The 12,351-nt window shown below is 35.7% G+C and overlaps 1 protein-coding gene and 1 long non-coding RNA gene across 2 annotated transcripts in view; one reads left to right on the top strand and one right to left on the bottom strand.

The window, feature by feature from the left end:
* The window catches only part of LOC149705056 (neural cell adhesion molecule 2-like), a 160,554-nt gene that overhangs the window by 124,279 nt on the left and 23,924 nt on the right, over nucleotides 1-12,351 (bottom strand). The gene's annotated exons all lie outside the window — the stretch shown is intronic.
* Nucleotides 6,692-9,171, top strand: LOC149705057 (uncharacterized). Its single transcript, XR_016381500.1, has 5 exons — nucleotides 6,692-7,524; nucleotides 7,690-8,185; nucleotides 8,264-8,306; nucleotides 8,414-8,573; nucleotides 8,655-9,171. It is a non-coding gene; the product is annotated as an uncharacterized LOC149705057 (long non-coding RNA).

Genomic DNA, 12,351 nt, shown 5'->3' with positions numbered 1-12,351 from the left:
AGGTCTGAGTAGAATTTTGGATTTTATTCGGAAAGATTTAAGGAAGAAATGACTTAGCCAAGAAGTCGAAAAAAGGGCTTCATTAACAATCGTGGTGGTACAGTACTATAGCTGTCTTTTTATTATATTTTTTTTGGTTCCGGGGGGGGGGGGCGAGCTACCGCTTATCTCGCGACTCAGCGTTTCTTGCTTCAACGAATTGGGACCCCTCGGCCCACCAAAAAAAGACCCCAAAAGTAACAAAGACCATTTTCTTAGAAGTGTCGCACGAGAATTAATAAAGTCCTTTACAAACAAATATAATAAATTTAGTTTTTAAATACTAAAAATTCATAGTATCATAAGTTCCTCTACGTGTTCACGACAGAAATAAATTTATCCAAGTAACTCTACAAACAAAATACCGTATATGGCGGTCACTTCGCGTTTAATTTGTCACTAACTCGCGTTGGACCTTAAGAGATCGATATAGCAGTTGGCAGATCCTTTTAAAACGGGGCTCGAAGTAAACCCTGGCCATCAACCGAAGCCTTTCCACCGATACATGGAGATATTACATTATATATCCCGTTGCATTCTAAATTTACTTCGGTTTAACAGCAATGTTAAACGAAATACGGGTTAGTTCGAAGCCTGCAACCCGGTATGAACTATATAGAAATAAGTCGCTTTAAAGTCTTTGTCCGTACGGTTCGTTCGTTCGAGGAGAAGATTGGAAAAGAGAAACAGTGAGAAGGAAAAAACTTATATATAAAACAATTTTCTATCTAGGTCCGGGCCATGGTTACTCGAATTAAATGGTTAAAGAAATTAACCCTAAAATGGGTGAAATAATCTTATACTCGTTTCCGCCTTTCTCTAACATACTCAATATTTTCAGAGAGAATAAACATATAGAGAAGTAGCGTTTTTGACAATTATTTCTACTTGAGACGAGTGATTGCAGCCAGAACAGAATGTTAAACCAGATTCAATTAGGTCAAAATACGAAAAAGCTACATATCTATTTCTATACATTTTATTCTCTTTGATATCGCCTTAAACATAGCGCTGGGTAACATAACACGCGCTATAGTCGTTAATATACTATTACTAATGGAAAGAGTAAGAGCGTTACTCATGGACAGACAGACATGTGTCGATCGACGAATTGCTTTCATAAACTCAATTCTTAAGAATATATATAAAGGATCCTGAAGTATTTCTTCGAAGATTCCTTGTACAAGTCAGAAGACTAAGAACAGCGAATTCCGAGGATGACTCGAGATGCCTGCCACCTTATGTCGCCAAATATTGTTGGGACATTTTTTTTCCGGGCCGAGGGATCAAGACAACTGTATGTGCAAGAGCGACAAGCTTTAGCCTATCCCGTGCCCATTACGCTTAGTAAGCTAAAATTGTTTTTGCAAGGACCTAAAAAACATCAAGCGAAAAATGATTTTCAACCTAATCAATAAGCATTTTATATTTTTTATCGTTTCCACTGATAAGAAATAAGAATTCGCTACTAGACACTTTTTGTCGGGGATTATAAAGTATTTCTTGTACAATATCTATTGATACAAATACAGCCATAACCCTATAATGAATAAGTATGGGTCTACCTTATGGGCATTGTTAATTATAGAGATTACTGCGCTATGTTAAATTAAAAGTTTTTAATCCAAACCGGATAAAAATACTGTCATAACCATATAATGCATAAGTAAGGGTCTACCTTATGGGTATTGCTAATTATAGAGATTGCTGCGCCATCTACGTTAAATTAAAAAGTGTCTAATCCAAACTTGAACAGAAAAGAGGCACGTCCTACCGTCATGTTATTAAAATTACATAAATTAATTACGTAAAAGTTACGATTTCTACGGGAATAAAGGTGTAGTCTAACAAACCCGAAAACCTACCCACTTTCTAACGGTAACAAAAATGATATTTTTTCTCGTGAAAGCATTAAGACAATCAAGAGATTTAATATAACGGTGTATACGACATTTTGAGATCTATGGTCGCGACGGAACTAGATCTCCGGACACTACAAAGACTATAAGTTGAGAGCTACCTTTATGAGAGATGTCGGACACTCGTCGTACTCCAAACTGTACAATTGCGGCATGGAGAAAATTTTTTAAAACCATAAAAAGGCTTCAATGAAAAATAATAAAAAAGTTATTTCCCGACCTCTTTGTAAAGGCATTTTATCCGTTACCAACATTTCCGCTCTTACGAGCTCTCACAAATGTTAAGATACCGTTTCAACTTGAACCATATCGTGTAATGTTAAAACACGCTTCATCAAATACGGTATTAAGCTATCTTTGCGGAAAAAGAAATAACATTTATATGACATCGTGTGATATTGACTTTTTTTTAGAAACATAACAATAAAAGTAACGTTAAACAACATTGAGTTGTAGTAGATGTATTTCAAAAATGTGTATTAAATTTATTGCAATAATATATTAACTAATGCATTAAGCTTAATTTTTATATTCATTTTTAATCTTAGAATGTAGGACATGTTACTTAAAAAGCTGATTAATATTAAAACAGATTCTTTTAATTCTTTAAAATAAATTTAAATATTAAAACCCTGGGCTACAAGTCTTGTCGCTGGTGAAAATCAAAGCAACATAATCCAATTTTAAATTTTAATTTGATACCATTAATCTATAAGCGTTACTAATAGAAAGACAGATAGATTACTCTTGTATTTTCTTAATACGATACTAAAAACTAAATTCATAAATTTTTTTAATATGTACATTATTTTGGCCCCTGTAAAACTATGTATGCTTTCCCTTACAGCACGAGTGTACAGCGTGGTAAACACTTTTACAGGCGCCCTGCCTTTGGGGTATGCTTTAATTTTGCCCCTAAAAGTCGGCTTTCCCTAAACAACTGTTAGTTAAACTGAACGCGGCTTAAAATGGAATTGAAAATTAAAAGAGAGAAGGAAAAAAATGAAGAAATCAATTTTCTCTCAAGAAAAACTTCAAAACTTTCTGACCCGCAAAAACAAAAATTAAATATATTAATTGAAAAGTTGAAAAACTAAAAACGAAAATCAAGAAAATAAAAAGAAGAGTATTTTCTGTCCAGTTCTACGACGACATTTTTTTACTTTTAAAGAATAAATATAATCTTCACGAGAGTTTCTTCATTTTTACCGTAACAAATGCGTTGTACTATAGAGAACAATATTAGGTAGAGTTAAATATTCCTGGACGAGTTTAATAAATTCTTCTATAAGCCTACTATACAATGCATTGAAGCGTACGGTACACTCGAGGGACCAAATAAAATATATAAAAAAATATCAAAATGTCAGAACTCTTTCTAAAGTAACGTCCCACTTGCTGGTACGCAATTCCCGAGTTATATGATTGAATACCTTGAAAGCCGTAAGATTATCCTATTTCAAACCATCATATCTCACCTCCCCTACTTTATCTCTATTAATCTTTTTATGGCGAACGATATATATATATAAAAAAGGTCCCAAAGGGAAGTCCGAGCGTGCCTTTAGTATTAAAAGCATTTTATATCAGTCCATTTTTCGAGATATTCTCGGCTGGACATCTGCTGGACAATACAGGCTAAGATGAGAAGACATATTGACCAATGGTCTTCGTTTTTTTTTCTTTTCCTTTTCTATAAATGGGGTGGCCGCCTCGGGGATGGACCGGACACTCCTAGAGGAACCCTATTTTGACGAAGAGAAGGGGTAGAAACCCGCCTGTCTCCCAAGAAGGAAAAGCCAAAAAGAGCTGCAAAAGGGAAAAAAGTTTTTGGGGAAAAACGGATTTCTTCTTTTTTTTTCGGTCTTATTTTTGGTTTGAACGTTAGGGGACGTACGCTAGAGATGCTCGCGAAAAATTGAAAAATCCTCAAGCACCGCGGAGATGAAAAAGAATCGGGGATGGATCAAACAAGGTGAGCGAAACGATATATGACCACTTACTAAGTTATTTTCTGTTTAAAAAAACGAATTACCATTTCCCTAATTTTTCCAGTAGTGCTTCCCAATAATTTCCGGGTGTGCCCATTGAGGAAGTGATTAAATCTAAAACACACTTTCATTTACTTTTCAAGATCATTGTGATTTTCCTTGAGTTTATAATATCACTTCCATGAGTTTCCACTAAAACAACGTCCCCCATTCTAGATCTACCTTATCCCCCATTTATTTCCTATTTTATAAATTTCTTCTTCCCCCATTTACTTCCAATTTTATTAATTTCTTCTTCCCTCATTTACTTCCCATTTTATTAAGTTCATCTTCCCCCTTTTACTTCCTATTCTATTAATTTCTTCTTCCCCCTTTTACTTCCTATTCTATTAATTTCTTCTTCCCCCAATTACTTCCTATTGTATTAATTTCTTCTTCACCCAACTACTTCCAATTCTATTAATTTCTTCTTCTTCCCCCAATTACTTCCTTGTTTATAAATTCTTCTTCCCCCAATTACTTCCTTGTTTATAATTTCTTCTTCCCCCAATTACTTCCTTGTTTATAATTTCTTCTTCCCCCGTATTACTTCCTATTTTTTTAATTTCTCCTCCGGCTCAACTTCATAATATATGAACTCAAGACCCCCGATAAACCGAAATATTTTGAACGGGTTAAAAAAACTGTTACTAGAGAAGGGTGGTACGCGTGAAAGGCAAAGCGGGGAGAGTGGAGGAGGGTGGAGGGGGGAAGTGGGTGACAGGGGTGGTACGTCGTCAACAAGATTGCGTGGTGGGAGGCATTTTTCCATTCCCCTGTCCATACCATCTTAGGATATTCTTTTTTACCGTATATACCACCACCAGCACGGCCGAGCCAAGGCTCAAGAAGATAGGAACGACTGTCTCTAGATCTATATAAACGAAATTGTAAAGGGGTTCTAGGGCCTACGGTGGTACGGTGGTAGGTAGGGCGAGCGCCCCATCCAGCGAGAAAACTCAAACGAAAGAATTTCTTTGGATTTCTAGTTCCCTTCGTAGAAAGAAACTAGAAATAAATCTTTAAGACGCGCTCGTCTAGAATTCTATAGAAAACTCTTTTCGATCTGCCGCCGTCCGTCCGTCCACCGAAAGAGAACCGATATATAGCCAATTGCACTCTTAAAAACGGATACTTTTACACCAGGAAAGATATTCAGACCAATGCCTTCCCTAACTATACAGCTCGCCTGTATTTCTTTTAAAAGATATTAATATAAATTTTAAATATTTATTTAATAAAAAAATGCATGCATAAAAAGATAGCAATGGAAAGTTTTTAAAGCGAATGATTTAACACTTATTTAAATTATAATGAAACGTCTCCGGGTAGGTAGGGGTATATAAGCGGCACTAGGAATATTTACTTTCCAGTGTAAACCATAAATATTACCAGTGTCGCATCTAAGTTTCCGTAATCCTCTATATTACTTGATTTAATACGCCATAATTTATTAAAAAAATCTTCAAAAAACGTGTAAGATACTCGGTTATGGGAGACAGTGTTCTTAGCATTCTCAGCATGGCACAACATATATAGCTTAAAGTCGTAGCCGTAGTGTTTTTTCAGCGATAGGGTATCGGCTTTCTACGTGGTTCCAAAGCCGAAAATGGGGGGGGGGATCATTTTTACGGGGGGGGGGTCGACTGAAATCGGGATTCCGTAATGCGCGTTAAATTATAGACTGGCCTTAACTTTCGGGGATACTTGGACCCCCAGTTCACTGAGGGATGGACAAAGGGGGGGGGGTGGAACCCCCCCCCCCCCGAAAAAAAGAAGGTAATCCATATTACGCTCCTTAAAGTGTATTTCAGAGCTTTTTCCTTTAGCCTTCTACTCTATAAGGGATCCCTGCTGCATGTCCGAACTTCTAACGTGTCGATGGAACCGGGTAGATTCACGACCAGAAAGATGTACAGGGTGTGCGTGAGAAAACGCGAAGTATTAATTTCGATGTGTGCTCACGTTACTCTATAAATATAAATACATCGTCATAGAGATTTTAATGGAACTTAGGGTTGAATATAAATAATCTATGCAGTTAGAAATTGAATTTTCTTTTTTAAACAATTAAGCATAAGTTTATAAGATATGTTACCACCATAAGTTTGTCACTGGTTACAAACTGGAGCTTGTCATGAAGTGAATGAGGTAGGTCATGCGACGCCTGGTGAGGCGCTGCTGTCAAAGGCTTAGTAATACAGACTAAATAGGACTAGATGGAAGTCCTGCAAGATTAACCACCGAGTGTAGTCTGCAATTCTCGCTTGTCGTTCCCGAACTATAGCTCGAGCTATAAGTCTCTAGCATACTTATGGAAGGAACATACCTTGTAAGCTTATGATTGGGGGTAATATATATTTAACACCCTGTATATATAGAGCTGGGTATTCGAGCGGAAATTTCTCGATTTTGGTCATTTTCGATCCGATGTATCCGAGTTGGTCGTTGAAAGATATTTTATTCGGATTATAGAGGTCAATATTCGTGCGGGCGATAAAAAATTGGGAAAGATAGATTCTTTTTTTCTTGCTTCTTCTCTATTCCACCATAGCTATAAGGTTATACTCTGATCTTTCAAATTCTTTGAAATTCCAAGCAATTCTTTATTCCCCCCGCATTTAGATATTCTCGATCCATTCCAAAAACCCCTTTGAGGGTTCTTAGAATAAATGGTTAAGTAACTCCTTTGGTTAAATATATAATAAATACTATATATATATATATATTCAGGAATACAAGGAATTAGTCTAAGAGAGTGCAAAATTATTTCCTATTGCTTTAGAATAGCAATAATAGCAATTACCCAACCATTTCTTCGCCAAAACCCTGACATTCCGTAGCTGCACGTCTTTGAAATGTTTCGATGTTTAAATTTCTTCCCGTATCATTTTTCTCCCGAGCTAGAACGGCGATTTCAATGATGAAAAGGATTGTATTTTCCATATCCCATATCCCCCCTATATCGAACTCTGAAACCCCACGAATGTCTCTTGACAGTAAACTCAAAGCCAAATGATTCTGATATCCGAATTTAATTTTTTTCCCTTTTTAAAACTTTATATAAGACGTGGAATATTTCGTTATATTCAATATTTGATATAAAACCACGATACATTTTAAAAAGCCCGTTTAGTTGACCCTAAAATGCAGTTTTATAATTCACGAGGGTTAGTGCATGTATTTTAAAAAGAGTGATAAGACCCTCGTGGAACTATATTTAGATCAAATTTATATTTGTGATATTTATATAAATATAAAAAATGCTGATTTAATATTGGAAAATAATAAATAAACTTTTATAAATATTTCAACTGCTTTAAAAGGAATTATTTTAAATAAATAAATAAATAAATAGTGTATTCTTTAATAAAAATGAATAATTTAAAAGTCCGGAAGGAGCGTTAAAGTTGTTAAGTGCACTCCAAAATTTAAACTTATACTAAACAGTTAATTAGATTATATGTAATTAAATTTGCTTCATTATTTTTCCAAGAATTACATCGACACTGATCCCTCCCTTCGCAAATTTAAAAGTAAGATAATTTAAGTTTCATTTAAAATAATTAAAGTTTAATAGCATGCAAGTGATTTCAAAACAGATCAGGGGCCTATGTTATGAGATACATCGGTAGCAGTTCAGTTCAGTTCAGTTTGCTATGTATTTAAAAAAGCTTTTCTAATAAAACTAACTGCTATAGTAAAATTTCTTAGAGTGGCCATGCAGCATTTGCAACTCTCAGGCTCAAAGGCAACACTACATGTGTATCAAAAGACGGTACATCATTGGCCGGTCACTTCTAGAGTATATCACCCAGAATTCCTTGCAAGAATAAAGACAGCGAGCCGCCTGCAATTCTATATTTTTATTTATGATCATGGTCATCGAATTTTTCTCAGTCCGAGTGCATGGTCCATTCCAATGACTGACAGCTCACCCACCGCAATAGTACACCGTAACTTCCCCAAAAACCCGGAAGCGATCTCATACCCAACCCGAGTTTGCTTCGGTATATCCCAAATTTTCCACGTTTACAATACGAAGAAATTCAAAACAGACTCATATATTGACTACCCTACAATTGGAAAGCAAATTCAGCTTGACCAATAGGTTATTCTGACCAGCGTATGCCTGAAGAAAAACGTGGTTATTTGATTTAAATGGTTAGGAACTAAATATCCTGACAAGGCGACAATGTCGGTAACCCAAACTGAACTAATATATTTCCGAAAGTTAATTTACGATATCGCTAAATAATAAACCATTTCTTCAAGGAACCCTGGTTGCAGTATAAAAGCAACAGCTTGCGTTTCTAAGGTAATTCTTTTTCCCATCTCTCGCGCTGCTTCGTCCCCCTAAATTGCAAATTGTTCGCGAAAGGGATGATGGGAAAGACTATACGTACGCGTCTATATTATGATCAGACTTGGCAAGTATACGAAAATGATGAGCAATCTATTCCATCGGGAACGAGCTACGACCGTATCCTTACACTCCGAGAAGATACCAGAAATACCAATAAACAACCCTATTCTCAACTCATTCCAAGACTGCAATCGGTGTACAAAGAGTGAATGAGTTAAGGTAAGAGGATGTACTCGAGTTTCACCCTAAGAACGGTTATAACAAAAGCGGTATTACTTAGTAAAATTAAACCAATTTTAGATTGCAACAGCGTATCGTGGAAAACAAAAAGGAAAATTGAAATACGAATTATACAATTGTCCATGCAGCTGAGACGAATTGAATTATATCGGGATTATCGTGGAATATCAGACAAAGTATGGACTTTGAACGTATTCGGCTTAGCTGTATGGATGGGTTACGACTTGAGAAAAACCCATGAAAAGAGCTAGGGAAAGTTACAAAGTGTTTTCGGTACTGTTTCTTCTTTCGGAAGCGGAACTCAAAGCCGGAAGTAATAACTGCGGATGATGGAAAACTAAATTTTGCTACAAGCTGCCCTGCTTTAACTAATGAAACAGAGGGGGTTGAGAGAAACGTGGTTTTCTTGAACTTCATGATTAAAGGTGCATGTGCCTATTTTTTTTCGAGATTTCTAGAAAGGTCATTTAAATACGATGATTACGATTCACATTGTTTATTGAACCGGAGATTAAGATGGATTCAAAATAAACTATTGTAAATTTACCAGTTGAAGCAATTTTTTTAAATAAATAAATAACAACAATACTTTTTAAGGATTTTCATGGAAATATTTACAGACATAATGTTTGCCAAATTAGTTTTGTCCTTAAATTATTTATCTTTTCAGATTTTTCAATAATAGCTCTTCAATGAAAAATCCATAAAAGCAAAATCAAATTTTTCAGGCTTTAAGCCCAAGCTTAATTCCCAGGGTTGCTGCAATTCCAGATATTTTTAAAGGTCCCTGATTTCTATGAATTTTAAGTGTCCCTGTTTTCCAGGACCAGGTAGAAGCAAAACTATACAGAACACGACCTAATATCCCCCTGACTATTCCATGAGTTTTTGTATAAACTATTAGTTTTTCTATAAAAAAATATAATTCAGCCACTGTAATTTAAATAAATGAAAAAAAAAAATAACTATTTCCTAGAAACAGAGTTCAATTTACGACAATCTCCAGAAACCAGTGTTTGAGTTCAGTTGAAAAATCGATCAATGGAGAAGGGAGAGTGAGAGAGAGAGAGAGAGAGAGAGAGAGAGAGAGAGAGAGAGAGAGAGAGAAGGGAGAGAGAGAGAGGGAGAGAGAGAGAGTGAGAAGGGAGAGAGAGAGAGTGAGAAGGGAGAGAGAGAGAGAGAGAGAAGGGAGAGAGAGAGAGAGAGAGAGTGAGAAGGGAGAGAGAGAGAGAGAGTGAGAAGGGAGAGAGAGAGAGAGAGAGTGTATGATGGGGCGTATCTCTTCCTCCAGACGTATAAGCATATACACCACCTTCGTCTGCAGTTATTAATTGTTAAAAAGAGTACACCCGCCCTCCAATTAAAATTTCAATATCCCCAGCATTAATTAGGGGAATTACCCCTGCAAGCACGCTATAACACGAGAAGATAGAAGCTAGAGCTTCATCATTTAAAATATTATTTTTCAATCAACATTCAGCGCATATTTATTTCAAGGGAGTATATATTAAAGGATTTGAAATAAGATTATGTTAAACCTCGTAAAATCATTTGAATTGATTTCTTTAAATTATTTTCATAAGCCCTAATAAAAATCCGAATTGAATCGCGACATTTTTGCCGAGCAAAATGTTCAAATTCAAACTCAATGAATTTTGAATTTTCCAGGTTTTCGGAAAATACTTCATTACGTTTTTCCCTGAAATATTTTAGATCAAAGAATGTTATTTTTATATAAACAAGACATTTGAAAATTATGCGTTAAAACTTAAGTAACGTTACTGGAATTTTAGAAAAGTTAAAATAGATTTAATTTAGTTTCCCTAATTAAAATCAAATTCCCTGACATTTCCTTGACCATTCCAGACTTTTCCCTGACCTGAATCAACCCTGTTGCACCTTTATTCCTTTAGCTTTTAAAATTACGATGATTTCCATTTGAATTTTACAAAATTTTCCATAATCTTCGGATTGAATTGTTTATCTTCTATATTTTCGCTAATAATTTGCCTAATTCCATAGGAATGGGAAGGTTAAGTACTAACGCTGAATGAAATCTTTCCGGATTAATATATATCCTTTATTTTCCGTTTGTGAATCTTAAACACTTTATTTTAAAAGTTAGCTGGGAAATTTTCATAATTAAAGTCGTATTTTGAAAGCAAAGTTTATACGCCTTGGTATAACATTTCAGTTTTGAAAAATACATCAGGAACGCAAACTTTCCACCTTTTGAATATTCATTTTATTGAGACGGACTTTCAAAACGCGAGAGGTCAGATACTTCCATGCACGCCTTATAAGTTGACTAACAGTGAAAATTTAATGGATTATTAGTGAGGTTAAGAATATTTTTCCTAAAATTAAGCGTGTATTAAAAAGAAAACATTTTATTTTGGTAAAACCAGGGGTAAATAACGAAAGGAGTTAGAGACGCTAGCTTCCGTAGTGTAGAATACAGTGGGACTTTCAAACGTAGACACAGAAAAGAGAAAACGCCTCGGTCACGCCGTCTATAATTCAAAATAAGTATGATATTTTCCAACCAATAGCGTGGCAGCAAAGTTTCGAAAGTCATACTGGGATATCGATTTTCTCCTGTCTGCTAGTTTTCGTCTGCTAGTGTTCGTCTGCTTACGACTGAGTGACAATTAGGCTTAGAGTAAAGTTTATTCATTAAGGTGCACTTGAATTAGAAACATGCAACTTTAAAGTTGGTAAATTTCTCATTCGATAATGAAATGGAATTAAATGTCGTTTTTGCATCCTTCAATACAGTTTTAGTTGTTTTAATTTCTTTAGTCACAGATACAGTCGATGATCCTGATCCCACAGTTCCCACTGGCACTAACTCGGAAAAATCACTAAGCCTTGGCTCACTGGGCCGACTCTGTAACCGCGCACTTACGGCAAAATAAGTTTGAACACATTTTGAGGACTTCCCTGGCTTCAAATTGCAAATTGTTGACTTATCTTTCTTCTTTAAATCGCTGTTTACTCGCGATTGAATATAATAATTATATTGGGTTGATTTATGAGACGACTTCACAACATCGACACCCGCCATTTTACTTTACCCAGAATACCTTGCGGCGCGAGATTTTAAGGCAAAACTTTTAAGGTTCTGGTCTTATTTACAATACAGTTCCAAAGATGGCACTACGTTAGTTAAAAATTCTATGACGTTTCAAGGTCCCACTGTATTCTACACTACGGAAGCTAGCGTCTCTAACTCCTTTCGTTATTTACCCCTGGTAAAACACTAGAGAATTTGAGGTTTAGACTGGTAATTGAGGTATTTCTCGTGAGAATTTGAGGTAAATTAACCATATATATATAAGGTAGATAATGCGAGTGAATGTTACACATTACACTAATGGTATGGGACACCTTGCCATCAAAAACAGATAACTTGAAAACTTAACTTCTCTAACACGACGCGCTTCAATTTTCGTTGGTCGGAGACTGCATCGTGCAATTTGTATGTTAATTTTGTCGAGAATTGGGGGAAAGTGTCTGACCTCTCCTCCTCTCTTAGTAAACCGAACACGACCTTATTTTGATTTTACTTTTAGGCGAGAATTTTACCGATAATTGCCTAATTCATATTTCGCGTACGGCATAAAATGCAGGCGTGGTCTTATACCTCTTCTTCCACCCCCAACAAGACTGCTGTCCCAGCCATTTCTTAATTAATCAGAGTAGCTGGACCTTACAATTTAACTGGCCGCTTAGAAACTTTTGAATGTGGCTAAAG

This window comes from Phalangium opilio, unplaced genomic scaffold (assembly GCF_054372755.1).
Source record: "Phalangium opilio isolate 3A_F unplaced genomic scaffold, DU_Popi_V2 ptg000014l_1, whole genome shotgun sequence".
In the NCBI taxonomy this organism is placed as follows: domain Eukaryota; kingdom Metazoa; phylum Arthropoda; class Arachnida; order Opiliones; family Phalangiidae; genus Phalangium; species Phalangium opilio.
The sequence above is the reverse complement of the archived record's forward strand: the minus strand, read 5'-3'. Positions and strand labels throughout refer to the sequence as shown.